This window comes from Apodemus sylvaticus, chromosome 2 (assembly GCF_947179515.1).
Source record: "Apodemus sylvaticus chromosome 2, mApoSyl1.1, whole genome shotgun sequence".
NCBI lineage: Eukaryota > Metazoa > Chordata > Mammalia > Rodentia > Muridae > Apodemus > Apodemus sylvaticus.
This window is the reverse complement of record NC_067473.1, coordinates 27,225,977-27,252,069: the sequence shown is the minus strand read 5'-3', so window position 1 is coordinate 27,252,069 and position 26,093 is coordinate 27,225,977. Positions and strand designations below refer to the sequence as shown.

The 26,093-nt window shown below is 41.0% G+C and overlaps 1 long non-coding RNA gene across 1 annotated transcript in view; it reads right to left on the bottom strand.

Annotated features, from left to right (window-relative positions):
* Positions 1–26,093, bottom strand: part of LOC127678332 (uncharacterized) — a 29,232-nt gene extending 3,139 nt beyond the window's left edge. Inside the window, exon 1 of the long non-coding RNA XR_007976551.1 lies at positions 25,887–26,093. This is a non-coding gene — a long non-coding RNA (uncharacterized LOC127678332). The remainder of the gene's footprint in view (positions 1–25,886) is intronic.

The window sequence follows — 26,093 nt, the reverse complement described above, 5'->3', positions numbered from 1 at the left end:
TATTTTCAAACAGCGTATCTTGTGGGTGGATTGCAAGCAAAAATTAGAAATGTGTAAAAATGCCGTTTTCCCCGCTGTTTGTAATTTCATGTGAGTAAGGCAGTTTCAATAAATTAGGCACACTCTCAGGAAACAAGTCTACATGAAGCTTCCTCCCAGGAGATGACACTCTTCAAACGTTCTATTATGATAGGAGAACCGGAGTGCCAACCCAGCAAAAACTGGGCAGGTGGGCTGCGAATCTTACCGAGTTCTTGCCAAGTTCGCATTTATGTGCAGAAACTCATTGCTTTCTGCTGCTACCCTGTTGAGTATGATCATATTTATTCAAATCATTCTTTTTATCTGCCTAAGGTTTCACATCCAAACACACGTAGATATGTTTTAGTTTCACAAGGTAACAAGAAAGCGAGGTGTTTCTTCCTCTGTCGACACAAGTTAAATATGGATATAAGTCTGTTTCTCGCCTTTCTTCTCATTTCGTAGGCACACTATGTATGGTGACTACAAAGTTAGCCTTGATTTCTATTCTTTTATTTATTTATTATTTTCTGCCTCCACCCCCTTTTTCTTCTTTCTTTTAGCCCAGTGCTGAAAATAAAATCCAGGACCTCGTACATGCTAAGAGAGTTCTCTGTTGCTCAACCGTACCCTCGCTCCACCCCTCAACCTTGACATCTGTAAACTCTTTTGCATACATAATTTCCTCGATCTTCCTAGAGAGCACACAAGGAACCTGGGGACGGAAACAAGGATGCTCTCTTCAGTCATTTCCCTAATGAGGACTGAGTGACTGAGCTGAGATCTTGTAACTGTCTGGTCCCTAGCCTGAGGGCAGCCTTCCATTTGGGGAGGGAGGAGCCCACGTGATTCTCTGGAGGAGGCATTCAGAGGCAGAGAACAGAGCCATGTATCTTCTGTCAGCCTTTCCCTGAGAACTGTATTAGCTTCGAATCTAATTGGCTTTCCTGTAAACTGTTTCTTTACTTCTTTACTGGTTTATGCCTAAGAACTTTCACGTTTCAATATGTTCCAGGAAAGAAGACAGCCCAAGGGCTTCCACTCAACAGAGGGTAAACTGACAGATTGTTTTCACGCCTGAGAAGATCCCCAGCGGAATGGTACCTTGGGTTTAGGGAGATGCCCTCTGTAAATCTAACATAAACAACTGTCACAGCAGTTAAAGCCTCGGAGACCCCGTGGCAGCCTGACCTTCCGAGAGTTCCCCGTGGCCTCTTTGCTGCCACATACATCTTAGACACCACCCTGTAAATGTCTTTGGAACTTCATCGAGTCGAATATCAGCTCTCCGTTTGTTTAATAAAAATTCCATCCGTAGGAGACAAATAAATTACCTTGTTCCCAATAACCAAGTTCCTTTGACTTCTGGGGTCACTTAATAACTGTGAGTTCTTATGGCTCACCAAGTTCCTATCCAAGTTGTTTGTTCTTGAAGTAGAGTCTTGGAAGTGTGATTGTGCCTATATATGTTATTTTCACTACTTATGTAATAATGTTTACTATTTCATATAACAGGTGGCATCATAATACAGGTGGCATCACCAGACATTTTACAGAGAGTAAAACTGAGATTCAAATACTCTGAGCCCCCGTTTTGCTCTCAAAGCATGCAGAAGATAAATGAAAAGGGTCTCTTCCTGGTCTTAATCAATCCCACTACGCCTGGGTTGTGATCCACCGCTATGGTACCTGCAGTATGCACACGACCCCGCAGGGAGCCCTCTGTGCAGATGGCTTCAAGCGAACCAGGTTCTTTCTTATGTTCTCATTACACACGAAGCCCTTGTCACCCCCACTGTGATTATGATGTGGGTCAATTATACAGAGGTCATTACAGTGCTGTGCTCGAGAAGCATGTGCGAATGTCAAAGAACTCCAGATAAATGTCTCACAGCATATATGCTGTCACCGTTAAAGAAGAGTTTATCAGCTTCCCAGCTTGTGATGTGGAGCGCGGTTGTAACACTTGATGAGAAAGTATGGCGCTTGATGAGAAAGTATGGCAGACAGACATTCGGTGCAAGGAACATGCGGAGGGGAAATTTATGCTGCTACTTTTCTAATTCCTCTCTTCCACTGTGCCAAAAGGCAGAGAAGGGTCAGATATGGTCTACTCTTTATCTTCTAAGGACTTATAATCAATCAGAGAACAAGACACAGGGTGTTTGATGATAATGTTAGCAACACAGGGCATATCGCCATGGAAACTTCGACGCGTGTGTTCAGATGGAGTCCAGAAGATTCAAATACAGATTCCCAAGGAAGGCTGAGCTGAGCCTACAAGGACAAAGAATCCGCCAGGTGAGGACATTTGAGGGAAGGGTCTGAGGCAGAGAGAACAGCTTGGGCAAAGTCTTGGTGGCAAGTAGCATCGTGGTCCATCTCAGTAACCGTCAACAATGCCATATGGGTAAGGACCAACACCTGTGGAAGCTTGTTGACCTAGGGTAGGGGGATGCTAGAGCGGTGAGATGGGAGTCAGGGAGTAGGTGGGGGAGCACCCTCAAAGAGGCAAAAGGGAAGGGGAATGGAATGGAGGGTTTGTGGGGAGGAGAATGGGAAGGGGGATATGATTTGAAATATAAATGAATAAAATGATTAATAAGCAAAAAGGTAAAAACCAATAAAAGGAAAAGTTAGAGTCCTGTAATTTCCCACAAAACTCATCACAATCGTCCTGGTATTCTCAGCCTTTCCCTACAATGTTTTCGTGAATGTGAGGAAACTGTTCCCAGAAGCTTCTGCTGGAATTTCAGTTGTGTTTTCTTGACCAAACCAGTTACACACCCTTCTCCAGAGCAATTGGTGGCAAAGGTAACAGGACTAATTTGCTTAAAATAAAACTCAGAGTTGCATCGTAAAAGCTCAAGTTACAGCCAATATCCTCAAGAGCACATGACCAGGGTTGGGGAGGAGAGCAATAGGTAAAATTGAGAGCTCTATGGAAAGAAGGGAAGGAAATAAACAGATGTCTGCGATGGGGTCAAGCCAAGTCAGAGGGAAATAAGTATGTTGGAAAAAAAAACTATAGGAATCAAAGTGAATTAAGGTGTGGTAGTTAAATGAACAAGAGAGAAGCTTGGCCAGAAACCCGAAGTGAGGTCGGGGAGGGGTACAGAATTTGGTCTTGAGTAGCCACAAATAATTAAAGGAAAAGAGTGCTCATCTGTATGTCAGACCTTGATAAATAAAATTCCTGCGTTTGTGCTGGCCTCTCAAAGCCATTTTCTCAGATAATTCTTTGTTAATGAAATTTTATTAGTCATATATATATAATTTCTTTTGTTTTGACTATCATTATTTCCAGATTGAAAAACATTGACCATTCAGGATCCTGACTCTTGATTTCAAGCCAACCTGTGGTACCAGAGGCTGACCTGCCAGGCAACCATACCCAGATGCTAACAAATATATTTGCTTGATCATTGATCCATCAGACAACCTCTGACCTTAACTTAGTTTCCTGCACTGTGGCGGAAACTGCCCATCATCTTTCCACTGTTCTAACACAGACACTGAAAGCACGTGCATTTCAAACCCTCACAACCAGAAGTGTTCCAATTTGAATGGCGGATTGTATCATGACTGCACATGAAAGACTCTCTTTTGCCTCCTTTTCCACCTGGGGGGAAGAAAACAACCTTGTTTATTTTTTGAAGTGATCTGTGCCATTGTCACCTTTGCTTAGCTGTTTCCCCAGAAATGTCACAATACTGCAGCTACAAAGCTTCTTTGGAGTCCCAACTGCATGGCTATTTCCCCCTACTTTACAAAATACAGAGCTATTTTAAAATAATAAATCAGTTACAAGGTTAAAAACCTATTAGCTATTTTATCCCCATAATAGCATAAATGTCATTGTAAAACCAAACCCTTTTGTTGCCTATTTCTTGGACATCTAATTTGAGTGCTTAAGACCACGTGTGCTCTGTGACTCCTCAAAGTACCATTGTCTGTGATGATATTTGTTTTATAAAAGTATCAATATCTTCTCAATAGGCAGAAGATACTACATGGTCCGAATCTCCTACCCAATCTTTAGCCTCTGCTTCAGTACCTGAACCAGGAACTAGATGCCAGTGGTTTGCTTTCTCACCGAAGGGCTATCACAGGACCTCCCTGGACCCCTCACCATCCCTGGACAGTACCAGTTACTGCAAACACCATCAAATCATCACACCTGAATAATCACTGCCAGATATCCACTACTAAACACAATAGTCAAACTTCTCCCAATGATTTTCTCACTTTTCAATGTTTCAGGGAAGGAAATAAGAGGCCAGAGTAAACTGGAACCATCAGGTCTCCATCTAAATAAAACAAACAAACAAACAAAAAAAACCAAAAAAAAAAAAAAACAAAAACCTCCAGCTATTAAAAGGTAAGAGACAAATTTAAGTATAAACAATGTGGGTAAATACAATGGCGTGGATGAGTTTTATGTTAGGAATCCATGAATGAATTTCTATATACATAGCATATTCTATATACATAGCAAATATTTAATAACCTATCTCTAGGAAAAATAAGGAGACAACAGGGGGGAGGAATAATTTTTTTAAATTTTGATTTTACAGAAAAGTGTGCTGACATTTAACAGTCCAGAGTGGAGAGAGGAGGGACTCATAATTCCCTGCCCCTTACTGAGATGCTATTGTCAGCTGATAAGGGAAAGTCAGTTTTCTCAAATGATATAGCGTGGATGGTGCTATACACCCATGCTCCAGTAGATGGTGCCATACACTCATGCTTCTGTAGATGGTGCAATACACCCATGCTCCAGTAGATGGTGCCATAGACCCACGCTCCAGTAGATAGTGCCATACACCAATGCTCCAGTAGATGGTGCCATATACCCATGAACATATGGGCAGCAGTGGGTTTAAAGGAAGGATTGGGAGGGAAAGAAGTGACTGGATAGAGAAGATATGAAATTGGGAGAAGGATACAGAAAGGGAGTCTGGGAGGAGTTGGATGTGGGGGAAAATGAATATTATATAAATACATTGTATTTCTATATGAAATCACCAAAGAACAAATACAAATTTAAAACACATTGCATGAATACATATAATAAAATATAAAATGAATATTTGACATTATACAGCCCTCATCTCCTGTGTGGACACACTTCTTGTATTCCCCTTCATCTATATTTTTTGTTGTCTCTACATTTTTCTTACCTCTCTCCTTATATTCCCCTTGTCCTGGTTTCATTTCTCTTTGTTACATGGTGGTTTCATTTCCTTTCTCTGTGCTCTAAGCTGAATCCCTGAAGAGTTAAAGTCTGAGAGTGCAAGCATGTGACATTTGTGTTGATTGGTGACTCAGGGTCAGGCACAGGGATCCTCAAATAAAGGGTTCTAAGCTGTGTGGCCAGGAGGATTCAGCAGCTGATCGTAGATGTTTATAAGAAAGCTCTCACACAGAAACCCTGAATGTTCATTTTTTATCAATAGGTATATAGTTGGCTTTAATGCCTGTCCCACTGAGCTGTAGAAAGAAAAAAGTGAAACTCAGAATTTCCCATCTGTAAAGCTAGGTTTTGAGTGACTGTGGCAACTTGTGTGCTTTTCAAAGAGTTTGAGAAGAGTGTAACATACTGGGGAGCCTCGTGCCCTATGACTTAAAATTGCACTGAACTGACTTGAACTATGCTGACTGGGAACATAAAATACAAAGACTTTTCATGAATTTATTTAATTGACTTACTGTCACAATTTGGTGTGGAATACTGACCAAACTTAGGCACGTTTGAATGTGTCTTTGCTTTTAATCTTTATAATGCTTTGTAGAATTATCCATGTTTTATAAATGAATAACTGAAGTTCCTAGGGGCCAGGGAACGCAGGTAACCTTAAGGTGTCCAAAGCTGGTGAGCCAATGTGTATGTTACACTCAGCTCCAGAAAAGGATGTTTTATGTGGTTATAGTCACAACTTCTAAAGCAGGAAGTTTACTGACAAAGGCCCTCAGAGGGCGCAGCTATCTAGATTGAAATCAAGTGCTAATTTGTCTGAGGTTCAGAAGATTTCTACAGTACAGGAGGGAGGAAAAGGGAAGGACTTTTTTCAGAATCATGCTTTTGTAAAAAAGAGCATGTCATATGTAAATACACTGTATTTTTATATGCTGCTGGCACATGTTTGATTTTATGAATACATATGCATTCGTTCATTTGTATAACTATATACACACTTGTTTTCTGTGTTCACACACTGTTTCCATGGCTCTGAAGCAGATCAGAAAGGTCTTTTTCTGCAGACAAGGTGAGGTGGTGGTCTTTACACTTCTCAAGTTGAACAGGCAGAATTGCAACTCCTGTCTCTAATACTTAACTGTTGCAAGAATATGGACTAAGGATATTTGTGTTTGAAACCCAGAAGTAAGTGTGTTAGTGTGTGTGTGTGTGTGCATGTGCATGTGCCTGTGCCTGTGTCTGTGTCTGTGTAAACTAGTGTAAGCCAGTTTTAATTAAGGACCCAGCTCTTCTGGCCTCTGCATCTAAAAACAAAATAAAACAAGAAAAGAATTTACTGGAAGTGGGGAGTTTTCGGGATTCACATTTTTTGACCTTTTCAGTAACTTTTGAGAAATTCATGTATTAATACTGTATTTACATCATTCTCACTCCCTTTTCCCCCTTCTAATTCCTCCTGGTTGTCCTACTTTCTTTTAAATTTGTGACTTTTTCTTCTTTAATTATTACTGACATTGAAAAAACTGACCTAGTCCATTTAATGATGCTCCTGTGTGCATGTGTTGATGGCTGACCCTTTGGGATCAGATAACCCATCAGGAGGCTCTTTCCAAGAGAGAAAACAGATTCTCCCTCTCTCTGCACCTCAGAAGCCCTTGATTTTCTATAGGTCTCCATGTAAGGGTGCCACCTTATGAGCTACCCTACCCACACTGGCATGTCAGCTCTGGCATTGCCATTATGCAGGTCTTGTTTAAGCAACCATAATACAGAGAGCTCACACCTATCTCCCCCCGCCCCCCCCCCCATAGCAACAGGCCTCTGGGTCCTTTGGCTCTGCCCATCTTCTCCATTTTCCTTGAGCCTAAGGGAACATAGTGGGAGTTGCATAGGTAATGGGCCAACTGGGGTTAGGCACCCATTTTTTGAAAGCACAAACTTAAATGTTCACAAGGCTTCTCCCTGTTTCCTGCCCCCTAACTATAAACAGAGACTAACTAAAAACAGTTTTCTACTGTCAAGCTAGAAATAGAACTAGTGTATGATTCAACGATCCTATGACAGGATAATATTTCAAAATGTGAATGGTATAATTGCAAGAAACCTGTGCTCATTGCAACTTCTGTCATGTCAGTCAAGATACAAAATCCCAATCAACAGAGACACCAAGTCACCAGGACACAGAGAAACAGCAGCAGTTATTTCTAATCTTTACAGCATAGTAGTGTGACTAAGAGTTTACTGCTAGTGGACTACAACAATGTATTGTATATTTTATAAAGAGTCAAAAGGGCAGAGTTCAAAATTCCCAATATAGAGAAATTATAAAGTTTTTACAATATGGATATGCTAACTTTCCTGATTTGATCATTATGTTATAAACACGTGTATATACTATATCCTATAAATATGTATACTTTGTTGCCGTCTAAAACACTTTTAAAGTTTAAATTTTTTTCTAGTATTACTGCTGAAGAAGGTTACAGAATAAAAGGCACTCTCTGATTTTTATTTCAAGCTAAATCAAGGCAACTTACCAAGTTAAGTGTCACATAAATTCATGTCCAGTGTTTAAGTGTTAAGCTTTATGACAGGATAGGAGTGGCTTGCTTTTCTGACTCACGATTTATCAGTTTATTTCCTGAAAAAAGTTACAATGTAGCCAATCTTAAAAGTATCTTTCTCTAGAATGGCTAATAGCTTACCTGCTTTAAAAGAGCATCTGAGGCATCCTGTTAGATACCTTCTAACCAGAGTTCTAAATGCTCGCATTTCTTAATCTGTTAGTGCCACCGAGGGTCCTAATTTAGAAAGTGTTTGTGTGAAGCAAATTATAAATATAGTGAGGTCTCCTAGCTTAAAATGAGTAACGTCATCATTTGATTGTACTTTGCCTCTTGGCTTTAATTCCATGAACTGAACAGCACTCAGGGCAGTGATTTGGCAAGGCAAAATTAAGGATATTTACACTCTTCAACCCAATAATTGCATGTCTAGAAAATGAAGAAGGAATACAAAGCATTTAGCATAGTATTATTTAGAAGAATAAGTAACTAATTATGAAACATGACATAACCATGACATTTCTTATAGAAAAGAAAATCCATTCAGTTGTAACCGATAACTTTTCTCCTTATAGAAACATGTTAGGTCTTTTATAAACAGTCAAACCTAAATCAACATATAATTCTACAATACACAATAGCACAGCAATATAATACAATTCATAATCTCCCAAACTAGACACATACATGCCTGGAAAATAGAATTTCTGAATTTGCTAAAGAAAAAAAAAGAAAAGAGGTTTTAGTTCTTGACATACTCTCCAGCCAAGATAAATGATATAAAGTCTTTTACAAAGAAAACATAAATCTCTCGCCAAATTCCCTCTCATAACCCCTTCTCCCTAACCCGGCCCCAATTAATCCTCCAATTCCAGACCCCTCCCATCCATTCACAACTATATATTCTATTTCCTTTTTTCTAACAAGATCTATCTGTTCCCTTTAGTTCCACACTCTATACCTATCCTCTGTGGTTCTAAGGTAGCCTGGTCATCACTGACTTAACTGTTAATGTCCACATATAAGCAAATATCATATTTGTCTTTCTAGGTCTTGGCTACCTCACTCATGATGATTTTTTTCTAGTTCCATGCCTTTGCTTACAAATTTCATGGTGTCATTCTTCTTAATGTCTGACTAATACTCTATTGTGCAAATGTAACACATTTTCTTTATCTGCTGAGAGACATGTAGGCTTTTTGAAGTTTCATGATCTCCAATTTATGGAGATCATGAAAAGAGAAGCAGTAACCAGACACACTGAAACTAATAGAAGAGAAACTGGGGAAAACCCTTGAGGTCATGGGCACAGGGGAAATGTTCCTGAACAGAACACCAATAGCTTATGCTTTCAAATCAAGAACTGACAAATGGGACTTCATAAAATTACAAAGTTTCTGTAAGGCAAAGGACACTGTCAAAAGAACAAAATGGCAACCAACAAATTGGGAAAAGATCTTCACCAACCCTACATCAGATAGAGGGCTAATATCCAATATATACAAAGAACTCAAAAAGTTAGACCCCAGGAAACCAAATAACCCTATTAAAAATGGGGTACAGACCTAAACAAAGAATTTTCACCTGAAGAAATTCGGATGGCCGAGAAGCACCTTAAGAAATGCTCAACATCATTAGTCATTAGGGAAATGCAAATCAAAACAACCCTGAGATTTCACCTTACACCAGTCAGAATGGCTAAGGTTAAAAACTCAGGAGACAGGTTTTTGCGAGGATGTGGAGAAAAAGGAACACTCCTCCACTGCTGGTGGGATTGCAAGATGTTACAACCACTGTGGGAATCAGTCTGGAAGTTCCTCAGAAAACTGGACATGACACTTCCGGAGGATCCTGCTATACCTCTCCTGGGCATATACCCAAAGGATTCCCTGGCATGCAATAAGGACACATGCTCCATTATGTTCATAGCAGCCTTATTTATAATAACCAGAAGCTGGAAATAACCCAGATGTCCCTCAGTGGAGGAATGGATACAGAAAATGTATATTTACACAATGGAATACTACTCAGCAATTAAAAACAATGAATTCATGACATTTTTAGGCAAATGGTTGGAACTGGAAAATATCATCCTAAGTGAGGTAACCCAATCACAAAAGAATACACATGGAATGCAATCTCTGATAAGTGGATATTAATTAGCCCGGAAGCTCTGAATACCCAAGACACAAATCGCATAACAAATGACTCCCATGAAGAAATAAGGAGAGGGCCCTGATCCTGGAAAGGCTTGATCTAGCTTTGCAGGGGAGTATCAGGACAGAGAAAAAGGACGGAGGTAATTGGAGAATGGGTGGAGAGAAGAAGGTTTATGGTACATATGGGGAGGGGGGAACTGGGAAAGGGGAAATCATTTGGAATGTAAACAAAGAATATAGAAAATAATATATATATATATATATATATATATATATATATATATATATATATATATATATATATATATAAGAAAAGTGCAGCAGTCAAGGGGCATTGTATAGGTAGCATGGAAATCAAATACTGTACTAGCCTCCCAAAGTGTGAGTGTGTGTGTGTGTGTGTGTGTGTGTGAAAGAATGTGGAAACAGAGTCCCAACTGGCCACTTCTTGTCACCAAACAGTGCTTCCAGAACCTACTTTTGGTTGCATCTAACAAAATTGTTGAACAAAGGGGCCCCATTGGAATCCCCCAACAATTCAGGGTGTTGCCAAGACTATAAGGTTGTTGTCTACAAACTGACAAACTGACAGCAAAGCCCTATTGATGAAGACAGCACCCATATAGCTCATTGAACATGACAGTGTAGGGCCGATATCTACATAGAGCCTTCACCTCTTTATTCTAGCATTTTTGGTACAGGAATGTGCTCTGCTGGCTATCAAAACAGAAATGTAAATACCTAACCAGCCACAAATCCTTTGTCTACAATAGTGTACTGCTTGGAAGATGATTGTGGGAATAACCAACCAGGAACTGATTTGACTTTAGGTACACTACACTAGAGGGAGCCTATACTGTTTAGATGACAAAGTACTTCATAACGCAGGGAACTGGCAGAGAGGAGTGGGGGTTGGGGGGAGACTTTTCTATAAGGAGAAAAGTTATCGGTTACAACTGAATGGATTTTCTTTCCTATAACAAATTTCATTGTCTTTGGATGAGAGAAAGCATATAGTGATAAAATGGCTCCTAATGATATTCTGCTATACTCATAAATCGGTGCCTTCTTCTGCCATCATCAAGAAGTTTCCTTCTGCACCAGATAGGCACAAATACAGAAACATATAGCCAGATGTTCTGCAGAAAATGAGAGACCTTGAAATGCTCATTCTAAGTGGGATGTCGCCACCCAATCCCTTTTCTGAAAGCCCAGGGAACTCTGAGACAGAAGAGGCAGGAAAAGTTTAAGATCCAGATGGGATGGAGGACACTCAGAGGACAAAGCTGTCTCAGTTAACTGAGCAAAGCACATAGGGACTCACAGAGACAGAAGCAGGATGCACAGGACCTGCGTGGGTCTATACCACGTCCTCTGCAAGAGTCTTACAGCTTCCAGCCAAGTGGTTTTGGGGATTCCTGAGTATGTGGACAAGTTAGTCTATGTCTCTTGTGCCTTCTTGTAGGCTCGTTTCCTTCTCTTGGTTTGTCTTGCTTGACTTTAATGTAATAGTACATGTTCTATTTTATTATATTGTGTTATATTTAAAATAAAATGAATTAATAAATGAATGAAAACCTACCCACTAGGGTAAAGGTAAACAACTAGACTGACACTTATACCTGTTGAAATGGAAAGATGGAAAATCAGTTTTCTCCAACAGAATGGCATTGTACATATGAACCAGTCCAAGGCAGGATTCATGTTCAGGGGTAGTTGACCAACATAAAATGAACTCCACAATGTGTGTGTGTGTGTGTGTGTGTGTGTGTGTGTGTGTGTGTTTGGTTACTGTTCAGTCTTTTGAGGGGAGTGTTGTATTTTGTTTTCTAGGTTTTGGGTTTTTTGTTGTTGTTTAGGGTTTTTTGGTTTATTTGTTAGTTTTTAGGAGAGGAGTAAGAATATGATCAGAATGTATTTAAACTTTAAAAATTGTTTTATATAATAAAACAGGAAAAAATGAAAAGACTCCAACCTTCTTTAAGTAAAACACTGTGCCTTGTGCCTCCCTTCTGATTAATGCGCCCTGAATTGTCATGGAGGAGACGACTAGCCACACCTCAGCTTTGAACTCTGCCCGGATACCTGCAAGATCATTTCACTACCCACAATTCCTTTTCTTCTTTGCATACGTAGCCTCTCCTCTCAACCATTCCCTTTAAGAAAAATGGTAGTGAATGTCACGTTGAGTCAAATATAAAGAGTTCCTCACTCAAACCCGCATCTCCCACACTTCTGGCAAACTATAATCCTATTCCTATAGCTTACATCATGGTTGGATTTCTGAATTTTCTTTATTTAATAGAACAAATTTCACACCTTCTGCTTAACCCTGACTTCATTCTAGCATTGCATGTGGCTCCATCACTCTGTCAACAGCTTTCTGGAAGGTCAAACATGGTGGATCTCCATGTTGACACACATGTGGGCTGGTCAGGTTCAGGGCTCAGTCAGTAGAGAGTTTGGTTAGTGTCTTAGTCTGAGTTAGTATTGCTCCCCAAAAGCAATGTGTGGAGGATAGGGTTCACTTCACTCACAGTTCCATGTAACAGTTCATCTTCAGAAGAAGCATTGAGTGCAGGAGCTCAAGCAGGGCGGGAACCTGGAGGCAGGAGCTGATGCAGAGGCATGGTTGTCCCTTGTTTGTTCCTCATGGTGCGCTCAGCTTGCTTTCTTATAGAACCCAGGACCACCGGCTTAGGGATGGAACCACCCACAATGGGCTGGGTCCTCCTCTATTAGTCACTAATTAAGAAAATGCTCTACAGCCACACCTAATGGAGCCAATTTCTCAGTTGAGCTTTCCTTAGTTTACATGACTGTGGTTTGTAAATTGACATAAATCTAGGCAGCACTCCGCATGCATGTCCTGGGGTTTATTCTCAGCACCATGTAAACTGAGTATGCTGGTACACACTTACAATCCCAATACTCAGGAGATGGAGGCAGGATCATGAGAAGCTCAAAATCAGTCTTGCCTACACAGTATGGTGCCTCTGTTGCTCTGAGACACAGCACTGGCTGCACTGAGCAGAGCCTGAGTTGAGCCGGCAGAGGGCGTGCTGATGAGCGGAGTGCAAAAGCTTCTGGGGCGTGTCTTCCCAGGCAGTATTACAGCTCTTGTGCAGCAGAGGCTCTCAGACGATGGGGTAATTCTCACACACCTTTATTCCTTCTGAATAGGATCTTATATATGGATTTGGAATGTGTTGGGATCTGACAGCAGGTGATTCCTATTGGCTTAGTCTGAGTTGTTAAGGATGCCTCTTCTACATGTGGAGGGACTTGGGGGTCACGTACTGCCTCTACGTAGCCATGACTGATGCCCACAATTCATTCAATGGGGGGGGGGGGGGGGGGGGACTGTGGCTATGAGCCAGGAGTCTGGTGCCAGGAGCAGACAAAGCTCCTACTGTCTCTTCAGGGTCCCCAGGGCTTCAGTCCCTAACTAGACCTCACCAGGCTTCCTCTCACATTCCACCGCCCCACAGAAGGGAACACGTGCAAGGGGAACACGTGCAAGGGGAACACGTGCAAGGGGAACACGTGCTCTCAGCTGATTAGCTCTTTCCACACCGCTTGGTTCTTTAATATTTTCCTAGGTGACTTCTTCTTAGAAGTAGTTTCTATGACCATCTATTTGCAAATAAATCTTACACTATATTTTCAAACCCACGGCATTTCTCTGGGTCCCGGGAAAACATGCTATATCACACACACACACACACACACACACACACACCCAGGACTTCACTTCTTTAAGACACCTAAGACACCTCGATCTGTTAGACTAAATGTTAACTTATTTCCCTTCCAACTTTATTCTTTCAGTGCTCCCTTTTGGTTCTACAAATGGCCTCACCAACCATCAACTATACAACCCAAATATTAAAGGTCTTTTTAAAGACTTCCCTGTCTTCATGGGACCATTAATTCATCCGCCAACATTATTGGTTTTGCTTTGACTTCTCAGATGCATCTTCTGCACCACCATCTTCTGCACCACCATCTTCTGCACCACCATCTTCTGCACCACCATCTTCTCCACCACCACATGGTTCTGGGTCTTATCTCTCAGCGGTCTTATTGGTTTTATTAGTGCTAATAATAATTTTTCTTTTAATTTCCCAATCTACATACCTTCCATATTAATGACCTTGTAAGAAGTCCAGTTCAGCGTGGAATCAAATCGGGCTTCTGTGCCCACATTTTATGTGTGGATTGGGACTCACAATTAATATCTGCATTATTACTTGGCAGCCACTTTATCAGCTGTCAAATAATTTCCATTTCCATACCTTTTCTTAGAAGATATGACAGAAGATAAAAGAATCCTCAACATGGATAGGCATTTCTGAGGATCCATCGAGTGCCTCATCACCAGATGCCCTTGTTTCTAGTTTTTCATTGTGCTCATTGAGGACTCATGACGAGCTTATGGTTACTCATCCTTTGAATAATTTAGTTCTTCATGTGAATGAATGATCTCTGTCAATGCTCTATCATTGTAAAACTTTTTCATTTTTGTCAAGATTACTGTGAAGTATGGCTCTCATATGGTAGCTCTTATCTTCCATTAATGTCAACACACTGACTTGGCCCGTTTATGAACCTAGTCTCATTTAGTCACAAAGAATATCTACGATGCCATAAGGGTAATTGGAGGAAGAGGAAAGAATGCAAATGAAGTAGGTTATGTGGAACTCCACCTCACCTATTATTGCTATTGCTTGTGACCTCTGGACTTGATCAGATCCTATGTGGACAAGTCATTGCACAGTTTCACAGACTGGCATTCCATGTGATGGACCAAATGACTAATTGGGTCTGATAATATTCTGTCTTGTGCTTACTCAGAGTAAAACTGATAATATCCTGTTTGTGTTAGGGCAGTACAAACATAACTACTTGGTGTTCCATGGTTAGGCATTTAATCTCTTCTAGGTATGTTTCAAACTTCAAGGAGTTTTTTGCACAAAACTCCAATCTACATAAGTAGATTGTCAGCATTCCATAACCCGTGAGAATCATCAACTTGCCTCATTGGGGGGCATGTGCATTTGCATCCTCAGTGACTGTCACAAGTTCTTCTCTAACAACAAAGCAGCTTGTTTGTCTCAACAGAGTTCTTTTAATCTTGGACTTCCTAGATTGTAAGGTTTCTAACACATTCTACTGACACAATGGTGGACTTCAGTGGCATATCATGCCAGAGTGCAGCTCCAGAGGGGTTCAGGTCCCAAAGAGTAGGTGTGGGGTTGGTGAGGAAAAGAAACTAATATGATATGAGGGTGAATCAGGATAGCTCCTGTGTTTATTAAAAAAAAAAAGGCTACACTTTTTATACTCAGTTTTTGCATAGTTGCTTAGTCACAGGTAGTGTTGAAACCAGACTTAATGATTCCAAGAAATATATCATCCTTTCACATATTGTTTTTAACCTATTTAGCCCTATTTTTCAACATCCAGAGTGAAAGAGATAATCAATCTTATTACAGTATTTTACTTTGGAGCAAAAACAATTGAGTCCCTATTGTTTTCTATGGTTCAATAACACCACCAGCTGGCTTTTACACTTCTTCCTGCATGCTCGCAACCTTTGTGGTCCGGGTACCAGACGACGCTGAGTCCTAAGAAACAAACTCATAAGAGCAATGTTCACTCATCAAGGAGCATGATGCAGTGTTTGTACCATGTAGCATTGCGGGCCTGTGTACTGGAGGCTTTCCATGGAGATCTCTGGCCTGGCCAGGTGTGAGGGTTCAGGCAAAGGGGAGAGAGTGCGAGCAGGGAGGGAGAGCTGTCTCTGCCCCCTCCACTGTTACAACTGGCTCCACCATTGCTGCCTCAGTTACTTCTGAACTGAGTCAGGCTAGGCTGAACCTATGAGTGGCCAACTAGCCAGTGAGAAGTGCAGAGGAGCTTCTGGTGGCATTTTGGGAGAGCCCACCTCTTCCCAAGTGGCAACGTTATGGCTCTCAGATGATGAAGTAGTTCTCACACACCTTTACTCCTTCTGGATAGGATTCTTATATACATTTTGGGGGTGGATCAGGATCTGACAGCAGGTATGTTCCATTTGCTTGGTCGGAGAGCATAGGGATACCTTATCTGCATGTGGGAGGGCTCCTTCTACATGACTGATGGACATGGACCTCTCTACAGGGGCCCAGGAGCATGACAAAAGGCCTACAGTTCCTTGCAAGCTATGGTCACCTGCTGGGTCACAGGGTTTTAAGCCTGAGTTCAGTCAGGGACCAGGCTGCCTATCACAGCTCACCACCCCACATAGCATAATAAGCATTGAGCTATTTCCTAATTGTGACCCTTTGTGCCTTAGTCTTACAATTGGGCGTGTTCTCCTCATACACTCCCCAACAGGAAAGTCATGGCACCCTACTCTTTTTCTGTTATGCTGTACCATCCTGATTCCCTCAATGGATTTTCCTGTACATGGCAGAGGGGGATCAAGTCGATCTAACTGCTAAACAGAGTCTGTTTTTTATGGGCATACCAGACCTTGTTATTCATCCTGGTAAGTCATATACCAAGGGAACTATTCAATACTTATTAACTGACCTCTTGCCTTAATTGCCAAGGTCTCAGACTCTGGGCCTGGGCCACTGTTTCTCTAAATTGTGTGTTTCCATCTTTGGGCCCAGGTGTAAGTGCCTAAGACTTTCTAGAAGCATAAGTCTTTAACTTCTCAATTCTTGCTGCAAACAGTGGGGGGCACAGTGGAGATTGTTGGGTAGTAGTTAGAGTTATCATGCTATATGGTTCCATGGTGGCAGAGACTTTTTTCCAAAGAATTATTTTTTTGAACAGATTACCATTGTATATGCTCACTACCATCTACCAAAGCTCATACAAAGTTTCCTGAAGGGAAAAAGCATAAGAAAACTCCCATAACACATCATGAGAATCATCAAAGATGAAAGTAAAAGGATGCTGGAGAATTGTGGTCCGTGATGTCAAATTTCTGAAACCTCATCAAGCAGCAGTGGTCTGCACCAATATCATATAGTGTCCCTTTCCCCACACCAGTGAGCTGGCTGGCAGCCCCCACTCTTCCACTGGTGTTATCTCCGGCCTTTGTTCCTTGGAACAATAAGGCGCTTTCACCTTAACTACCAAGACTACCTCAAGGCAGTCTCACCTGGAAGCCAGCAGAGACCCGCCAGGCTGGAAGCAGGTGACCTGCTGAGAATTGGAGCCAAGGAGTCCTCGGCCTGCCCTTTGATGTGACCACCTTCTGGGGGGCAGGGTTGTTCCCTAAAGACTATATATCTTGGCATAATAATATTAAAGTCAGTCTTGACCGGCAACTGTCGCCTTGACTCAGTTTCTCTTTCGCCCCCTCCCCATCACCCCCAGAATTCTCTTCCATGTATATAGCATGTTGGCATGGTCCTAGTCACCAAACTTTAGTAAGCAAACCAAAATTCAAATAGTTGACAAATGAGATATCCTGTGAAGTAGTGGCATAATCTAGACCCTTTTAGACTGTATTAAGAGATGTAATGCATTTCTTATAAATGTGCTTTGGACTTCATATGGGTCCTGAACAACTGGAGCAGGGGCTATCCCAAAAGCTATTGTCTGTCTGTGCAATATGTTCTTCTAGCTGGGCTCCCTTTTTGGGCTTCAGTGGGAGAGTAAGTGTACTGCCATCACAAAGACTTGAAGTACCAGGGTCAGGGGATACCTAGGGGATTCCCCACTCAAAGAAGAAGGGGAGAGGGTATTGTGGGAGGATTGTGGGAGTGGGTGACTGGGAGGGGGCAGTGAGTGGGATGTAAAGTAAATAAGCAACAAAATAAAATACGTTTAAAAAGAGAGAGAGATATAATGCATGATCTCACCTTAGTATGAAAGCAAACTGGTTTTGGTTGTTATCAGTGATAGAGGTTAAGTAAATGCTTAGACATTTCAGAGCTAATAAAAAATATGGTGGAGCAACTGTGACTAAAACTGTGATTAAAGTAGTGGTAGCCAACAACCAAATGATTGAGTCATGCATTTTTGCAGTAACTATGCAGGTGATCCTTTGCTTGTGGGGTTGTATTTATACTCGTTCCAAACATCACACACCCTCTTACCTGTCTGCTTCAGCAAAGCATCCTCTCACAAGACAGTTTTTTTCAGAAAAAACATCACATGACACAACTTAGTTTCTAAAGAAAGCAGAAATTTCTACTTGAATCTCATACTTAGGAACAGAAGAGATAGCCAATGTTAGTTTTCAAATCCATCTCAACTATGAAGCAGACAAGAACCAGCACTCTTACTAGCCTTCTTCTATGGGCCCCAATTCTAATTATCTTTATTTGCTGAGCCATGAAATCTGTATCTATTAACTGGCTTAGATTTTGAAAATGGCTGTAGCATCATTAATGTCTAATGACTTCTAGCAAACATTTTCTTTTTCATCCTAAATCTGATGTTAATCTTTTTAATCAAGTTTGGTTAAAATGATATATTTTTTGGTTTTATGAATTTTACTTCTAGGACCACACTGGAACCTTAGACCACCACAGGTTTGGTGCTGCCAATCTGCTCTTATGATTCTTTTCTATTCTGCACAATTTCCATATTTAAGTGATGCCCTTTAAACACTGTCATTCTGAAACACTATTGTCATGACCAAGCCCAGTTCTATGGCTGTATCTTCCACAACTGACAGTGAACCTCAGCAAACAGGTATCATAGAGCTTCTCAAATTGCTTTGGAATATCCTCTGGTGAGTTTTCAGGAATAATAACTCAATAGTGGGATTTTGGGGAGAATAAAATATATCTATTCTAACACATTTCTTTTTCTCTCTGACATACTTATTCTTCCTTCTGAGTCTTATGATGACTTATTAACTATTTCCAAGGCAGCTCCATAACCTTGACTTATTTTACTGTAAGATGTTACATCTGGGCCAGTATATTAAATATGGAATCACAGAAGAATATTTTCTTGGCAATAAATTTAACCTATTTGGGTTTATATTATGTGAATTTCTATACCACTATCTAATGTCTTTAAGTAGATTTTATGTAGACACAAAGCTCTGAGACATGACTAGGTGTGGATAATAAGAGGAGAAAATAATGGAAAAAAGATAAAGTTTGATTTGAGATGTATCTATTGACATGGGTTCAATAAGAAAAGATAACTACAATGAGGCAGTGGAGGGATTCAGTAAGGCCTTTAAGAGTTTGTTAGTGCTATCCAATAGTGTTCACCACCACTATCATTATCATAACAATTACCATCATGGTTTTTACTTAGCTAAAACTCATGAGGGAACCAGGGACATGACTCTGTGGTTAAGAGCAGTGGCTTGTCTTCTGGAAGACCTAGGTTTGATTTCCAATGCCCACAAGTGGTTCACAACTTCCTATAACCTGAGTTCCAGGGGATCTGAAACCCTTTTCTTGTTTCCACTGGCACAAGGCATATATGTGGTGCACAAATATACATACAAGCAGAACACCTATAAACATAAAATAATTATTTAAAAAAATGAAGACCTTGTGAATGGCTTGGCAAAGCTGGGCAGGCCTTGATTTAGCATAAATAAAAGTGCTAAATATAATAGAAAATAACAGCAGAGGTCATTCATATTAAAAACTGACATATAAATCATAATTTCATTGACACATGAGGTTTACTATTATTAAAAGATTTCAAGGCTATGATGAGACCTCAAGGTGAGAAGGGGAACACTAGAACTAACACAATATATGGTGATCTAAACATGATGTGGCACTAAAGGGTGGAGGGGCTTGCCTTTAAAGCACCGTGGGGAGCATCATTAACAGTAAGAATATGAGAGATGCTGAAAGGGTGACAGAGAGACATAGTAAAAGACAAATAGGGAAAAAGAAAGAGGGGGGTGCTGCTGCCATGACAGGGAAGTGGGGAGGAAGCCAGAGGAGTCTCTTTCAGACAGTAGTCTTCAGACAATCCCTCCAGTTGTCTTCTAGAGGATTCAGACCAATCCTTGAAACAACGGAAAAATGTGACTTTTTAAAACCTTTTCGGAGGGGCATGTAGTGGTTTGTGTCCCTGGCAACTGTACAGTCAACAGAGAAATGATCTATAAAAAACACAAGAATGAAACTAGGGTCAGCCCGATTTTGCTACTGGTGCTGGGCCAGGACTTCTAGAGTATGACATCATATGTTTTTACCAAATTTAAGCATTGCACGATTTTTGAAAAACAAACAAACAATTAACTTGTGAATACAGCAAAGCTTAAGACATGTTTACATTGAAGCCCTTTACAAAGTGCATATGGCTTCATTCTAATCTTTCTAGTCTTTCTCAACTAGAGCAACTCCCTGATGACTAACTCAGATATCTGAGCCTATGGTAGTCATTCACATTCAAACCATCTCACTCCCTGGCTCCCATATGTTTATAGCCATATCATAAATCAAAATGTATTTAGTCCCACCTCAAAAGTCCCTAGAGTCTTTCAGAGTTTCAACATTGCTTAAAAAAGTAAAAAAGTCTCTTCTGAGACTCATGGTACTCTCTTAACTGTAACCCACTATAAAATAAAATTTAAAAAACCCAACAGATCACATACTTCCAACACGAAATGGCACATAATATAAATTTCCATTCCAAACAGGAAGAAAAAAGCATAGTGAAGAAGTATTGGACCAAAGCAAAACCAAAAACCAGGAGGGAAAACTCTAGGTTCTGCATTTCTATTGAAGAGGTCAGCTCAAAAACTTTGGAAAATTACACCACACTCCTCCCCACCTGAAAGAGAAAGACCATAGAGAACACAGGCACACCCTCCTCCCCCAACCTCCAGAAGGGAAAGGCTGATTGATTACTTTCCTCACACCACAGGAAGGTCCCTGCAGGTAGGGGAGGCCCAGAATTATTCCCAGACCCCTGGCCACCTACCTCATTCCCTAATGACCAATCAGATTAAAAGTCACACTGTTCTGCCAATCACATTGTACCTAATGGTGGCTACCCTGAGGGCTGTACAAAGACTCACTGGATGGGCCATGTAACATGGATCATGGGGTATGTAACAAGGATCATGGAGGATCCAGATACAAAAAATTGAGAGCTTTCAAGTCATTGCATAGCCAGCTTTTTAAAATCTCTGTCCCAAAGAAGGCTACAGAGATTTAGGCTATGAGATGTGGTTTAAACACACAGGCCCATGTTCGAATACAGTGGGAGCCATAGAAGAAGCAAAGATGAATGTGTGGGGAAGCAATTCTATGGTTCTGAGTTTAGGTAATATGAGAAATCATTATTAATTTTTAATCAGAAGTGGCTAGCATACCTAGGGACAATATTTTATAAATCTCCCCCATATACTGTAAAACCCTTATGCAAATATTCTATTCTTCCTCTCCTACTAAGACTTTTGTTTACCCAAAGGCCCTGTTGTATACCTTTCCCTTGCTTCATTTCCTTCATGTCAATTATTTTTAAAACTATTAGCCATGATAGACTGTGAGGTTGGATTCTATCCATTCTAAGGGCAGCACATTCTTAAAGTACATAGGATGATCCAATTCATCAATCCTTTCTAAAATCCAAGGTTTTTCAGCAGCTGTGCTCCCTATCTCACTGACATTTAAAAATTTTAAAGTTAATAAAGTATTATGTAATCTATCTCTGGTAGATCTTAATGGCCATGTATCACTTAATGGCTTGTGATGTATATTTTCTTATACAGTGGGAAGTAAACATATCTATCGTGGGAATCCCACAGGGACAGTCTTCTTCTATGTAGTATGGAGTGGCTTGATAAATAAGATTTAGCTGCTGTGATAAAATACCATACAGTGAATTATGGAAAAAAAAGAATTTATTTTGGTTTACAGTTCCAGAAAGGTAGTCTATAATGGCAGTATGCAACCAGAACAGGAAGCAGAGAGCTCATATCTTCAGGCACACATGCAAAGCAGAAAGTGAACCGGAAGTGCAGTGAGGCTACAGGATCTCAAAGCCCACTCCATTTCCTAGTGACATGCTTCTTCTACATTCTAAAGATTCTATATCCTCTCCAAACAGTATCACCAACTGAGAATCAAGTCTTCAAACAGTTATAGCTATAGGTGTTTACTCATTTAAAACACCACCTAGGGTGAGAATAGGGATACCCTGAGAACAAAGGCATTAGGGTTTAGAGCATACTTTGAAGGTATGCTCAGAATGGAGGAGAGTATCAGCAGGCTACTGCAGATATGTGAACACTCCTGAGTATACTGAAACATGCACCTGAGGCCAAGATGTGGGCTGAGTAGTAACTTGTTTGTGAAAGGGGGATTACAAAGGGGAAGAAATATGCGGCTAGCATCCTCTATGTTAGCCTCTGCTCCAGAAGCAAAACTGTATAGGTGAAGATAAGATAGGGATACTGAAGTGGAAGCTTCTAGTTTCTTTGGAAAGTTAGTTACGTCAAATGATGCTTTGCTGGGGCACAGAGGTGAAAGGATGTCTTGCTAAAGACATGAAAGGAACATGATGAAACAGTAAAGATAATGACCCCAGGAGATGAGAACTGAGCTTTGGTTTGATTTGTTTTGCCTCATCACTCTTTGCTAATGATACTCATGTATTGGTTCACCTAACATGCATAGTGGAGATTCATTTGCTAGGACTCCATAATGAGAAATGCACCAAAAAACTTCTGGTGGTATGTCCCAGTTTTTTGGGGTTTCCATGGACTCAGGCTAATTGGCAAAGTGATGTTATCTGAGACAGACTCGTGTGCTGAGGAAAGACATCCTGAGGAGGATACATGGTGTTTGGAGGGAGTATAAAAAGGACTTAATGGATAGTGATAGGGGCTAAGCTTGGCTTGTTTGCACAGCTAAATGCTTCTTAGTATCACATTTTTTTGCTGATCTTTGCATCACTGGGAGAGGTACAACCAAGAACTTCTCTGAGAAAGGGACAACCAAGAACTTCTCCTGGAGTCCCTCCTGGTCCTTCCTGCTGACTTGTACTGAGGTCTGGCTCTCTCCACTTGGTTGTACCACTGCTCCAGATTCCTGTTTGCTATCCTATGAAACTGGACTGTTGGTATATCCTTGAAGTGCTTGCTAGTGGATCAAGCTGCCACTGCTGACCTATGAACTAAACTGATGATGTCCTGGAAAAACAAATGAGAGTTGCTCCAAAGAACCATTTCTAAAGAGGTCCACGTCCCCTGTATCCTTTCCTTTTTTTTTTTCCCTACCTCTGGTGGGTGGTAGGCTAGAAGGGAGGTTAAAGTGTTTAAGAACCATCATTAAAAGGAAACTGAAAAAATTAACACGTTGCAGGTGGTACTCAATGTGGCTTAGGAATAATAAGTATCTCTGCTTCTAATGTAGAGGACATGAAAGATTATAAGTGGTTAGCAATGTTGTTTAAGAAGATTGGCAAAATGGCAGCTACTGACACTGGGTGGAATTCTGCCCTGCTCCCAGCAGAGGTTTTTTAGTTTTTGCTTCATAGTTTTTATATGTGCTATTTTGAGAAAAATTAATGGGAAATCCCACAATTCTCTTCTGTTAGAAAAGATTGCAGAGTTGGCTGTGTCTTTAGAGAATTTGGGAATAGAGATAGAGGTAGATGCATAGGTTTGAAGGTGAACTGCCACCCAACCCCACTTCCAGCAGCCTGAAATAACAAGGCATGGTACAGGTACAACAGTTTAATGTGCAGCCAAGTGTACCACCAGAGAATGTGTTTGGACCTACACAGCTACCTTCTTTATTCACAGTCTTTGTGCAGCTAGTTGGTAATCCTCAAGGTCTCTTCAGGATTTAACTACAGCAGGTGGTGTATGTTGCGGACCCCTTACATGGTGGCTGACAAAGAAGCAGATGTCCAAACTACATGGTGCATGATTATCATTTGTCCAATTTTGATGAGTTGAAAGTTCTAGGATCTACTTAGGCTAGGCTTCCCTGCAGTGGTGCTGGCTTTTCTTCTTTTGTCATTAGAAGATATTTTGTGAAGATGAAATTCCAAGTGTTATAAAATTCATGTGATATTTTTTCACCACTATTTCCATCTACTGATTCATTCATATTTGCATGGTTTCTATGCCATTTGATGGGTTATGATATATTTCTACACTTAGATTTGGTGTTCTAATTTTTCTAGAATTAACTAGTGGTGGCTTGTTTAATTTGACTTTTTGGAGCATTTTAAGCAAATTCCAACCATTGTCTGAACTCTTCTAGGGTTGTTTTCACATACTTGTGGGAGGTGTGCCTGTTAGTTTTTTGTTTTGTTTCGTTTTCCCAACTTGACACAAACTAGAGTTAAGTGGAAAGAAACAACTTTACAAGCTTACTGCTTCCATTCCTGCTTTCAGTGCTGATTGCAATGTGATCAAGTCATACAAGCCAAACTTTCCTTTCTAAGTTGTATTTGGTCACTATTTTACCATAGCAATAGAAATCAAACTAGGAGAGAAATTGGTACCGATGAGCAGGGTATTATTGTGTCAGACCTGCCCATGGAGTTGCAGGGAAGATTGCAGAAGTGTTTGGAGCTTCAGACTAGAAAATCCATCAATGTTCAAAGCTTAGTGGCTTGTTTCTGGGAACCTGGAAGTTAAAGAGTGCGGAGAGCAGTGCTGATGATGGAAGCCTGGCTGGTGAAGTTTCAGAGGGAAGTGAAGACTCTGTCGGGGGTGTTTCTGTGATACAGTTGTGCAGTGTCCAGCAGCTACATTCTAACGGGGGGGTTCTCTGGAAGGAGAGATGGGATCTGAACAAGGTGGCAAGAGAAAACACATGGAGACAGACATGACTTCTGGTTCAAGTCTCAACCTTTAATGCATCTCTCCCAAGATGAAAAGGCAGGCCAAGCCCCTCCCCTGAAGGCTGGAAACTGTTTCTGCTTGTTCTGCCAGAGACTGGAGGTCAGGTTGCAGGCTGCTATTCTTTGAGAACAATGGGCTGGGGGAAGTCACATATTTGAATTAACAATCTGTGATTTGTGGTTACCCAGGGCTGTAGAATAGTCTTTGATGAACAAGACACCAGTTCTACTTAATCAAAAGGCTGCCTTACTAGGACAAACAGATGCTGGAATCAGCTGGGATTGAGAAGAAACCAGCATCAAGTTGAAATTTTTTGCAAGTGTTTCCTCAGGGTTAGTACACAGAAACTGGTTCAGAGAGAGATCCTAGGCTGCTTCTAAGAGTAGGAGCTGACCCTGGTAATATGTAAAGTACTGGTTTGGGCAGCATAAAAACCACAGGATTTGATGGGGTCAAGGAAAAGAAGCTGAGGTTTGGCACCGTGAGAAGCCATTGGGAACCCCAAGATTGAAGAGCTCATGCGGAGAAGCTTAGTATTGACACCATGCCCAGGTGGCAGTACTGGAGTCCCCTTAGAAAGCCCAGGAGGTTGGTGGTGACAGGGAGCCCTCAGTTGCTATGCAGATCTCAAGATCTTGATAATTCCAGGACCCTGAGACAATCACAAAGGACAGCAGCAGCTGATGGAGTGGAACCAGACTGAGCCTATGAGATGTTTTGTCTGCGGAGACTGGCTGAGCCAGAGGAGTGTAACTTGGCAAAAGACCTTTAATAGTATCATTCTTTGTGACTTTTTCAGATATTCTTATTCTTATTTTAGCCACATCTTTCCTTCTTCTATATTTACTTCCATCTCCCTTCCATAAAGAGCCCTCCTTTCCCAGTTTCTCTATCAGATCAGTTGTATTTATTCTCACCTTATTCTGTATCAACCACTACCTCCTCCCTAAGGAATCTCTCTCTTCCCACCTCTCCTATCAGATCACTTGTGCTTCCAGTCAGGTTTAGTGATGGAGCTGAGAGTGAGAGAAAGAAAGTGCCTATGACTCAGTAGATCAAATTACACTAATATTTATTCATAAGCAACAATGAACAAATATAAAGCAAAGAAGGATCACATTCATTCACACACACTCTCTCACCTTTGGTCTGCTAGGTGCTGTAGCCTAGTTCCGATGGAAGTGCAGGGAAGGCCCACTGTGCTTTCCTCACTGTGCTTTGGATCCCCACTGGAGCCTTGGTCCAGGGTTGGGGTGTCTGGAATTGGTGGGCTGGCTCCAGGAATGAGTCAGTCTCAACATGAAGAGTCTCCATTGGAGCTCTCAGGAATGAGCCAAACCTTAGCTGTG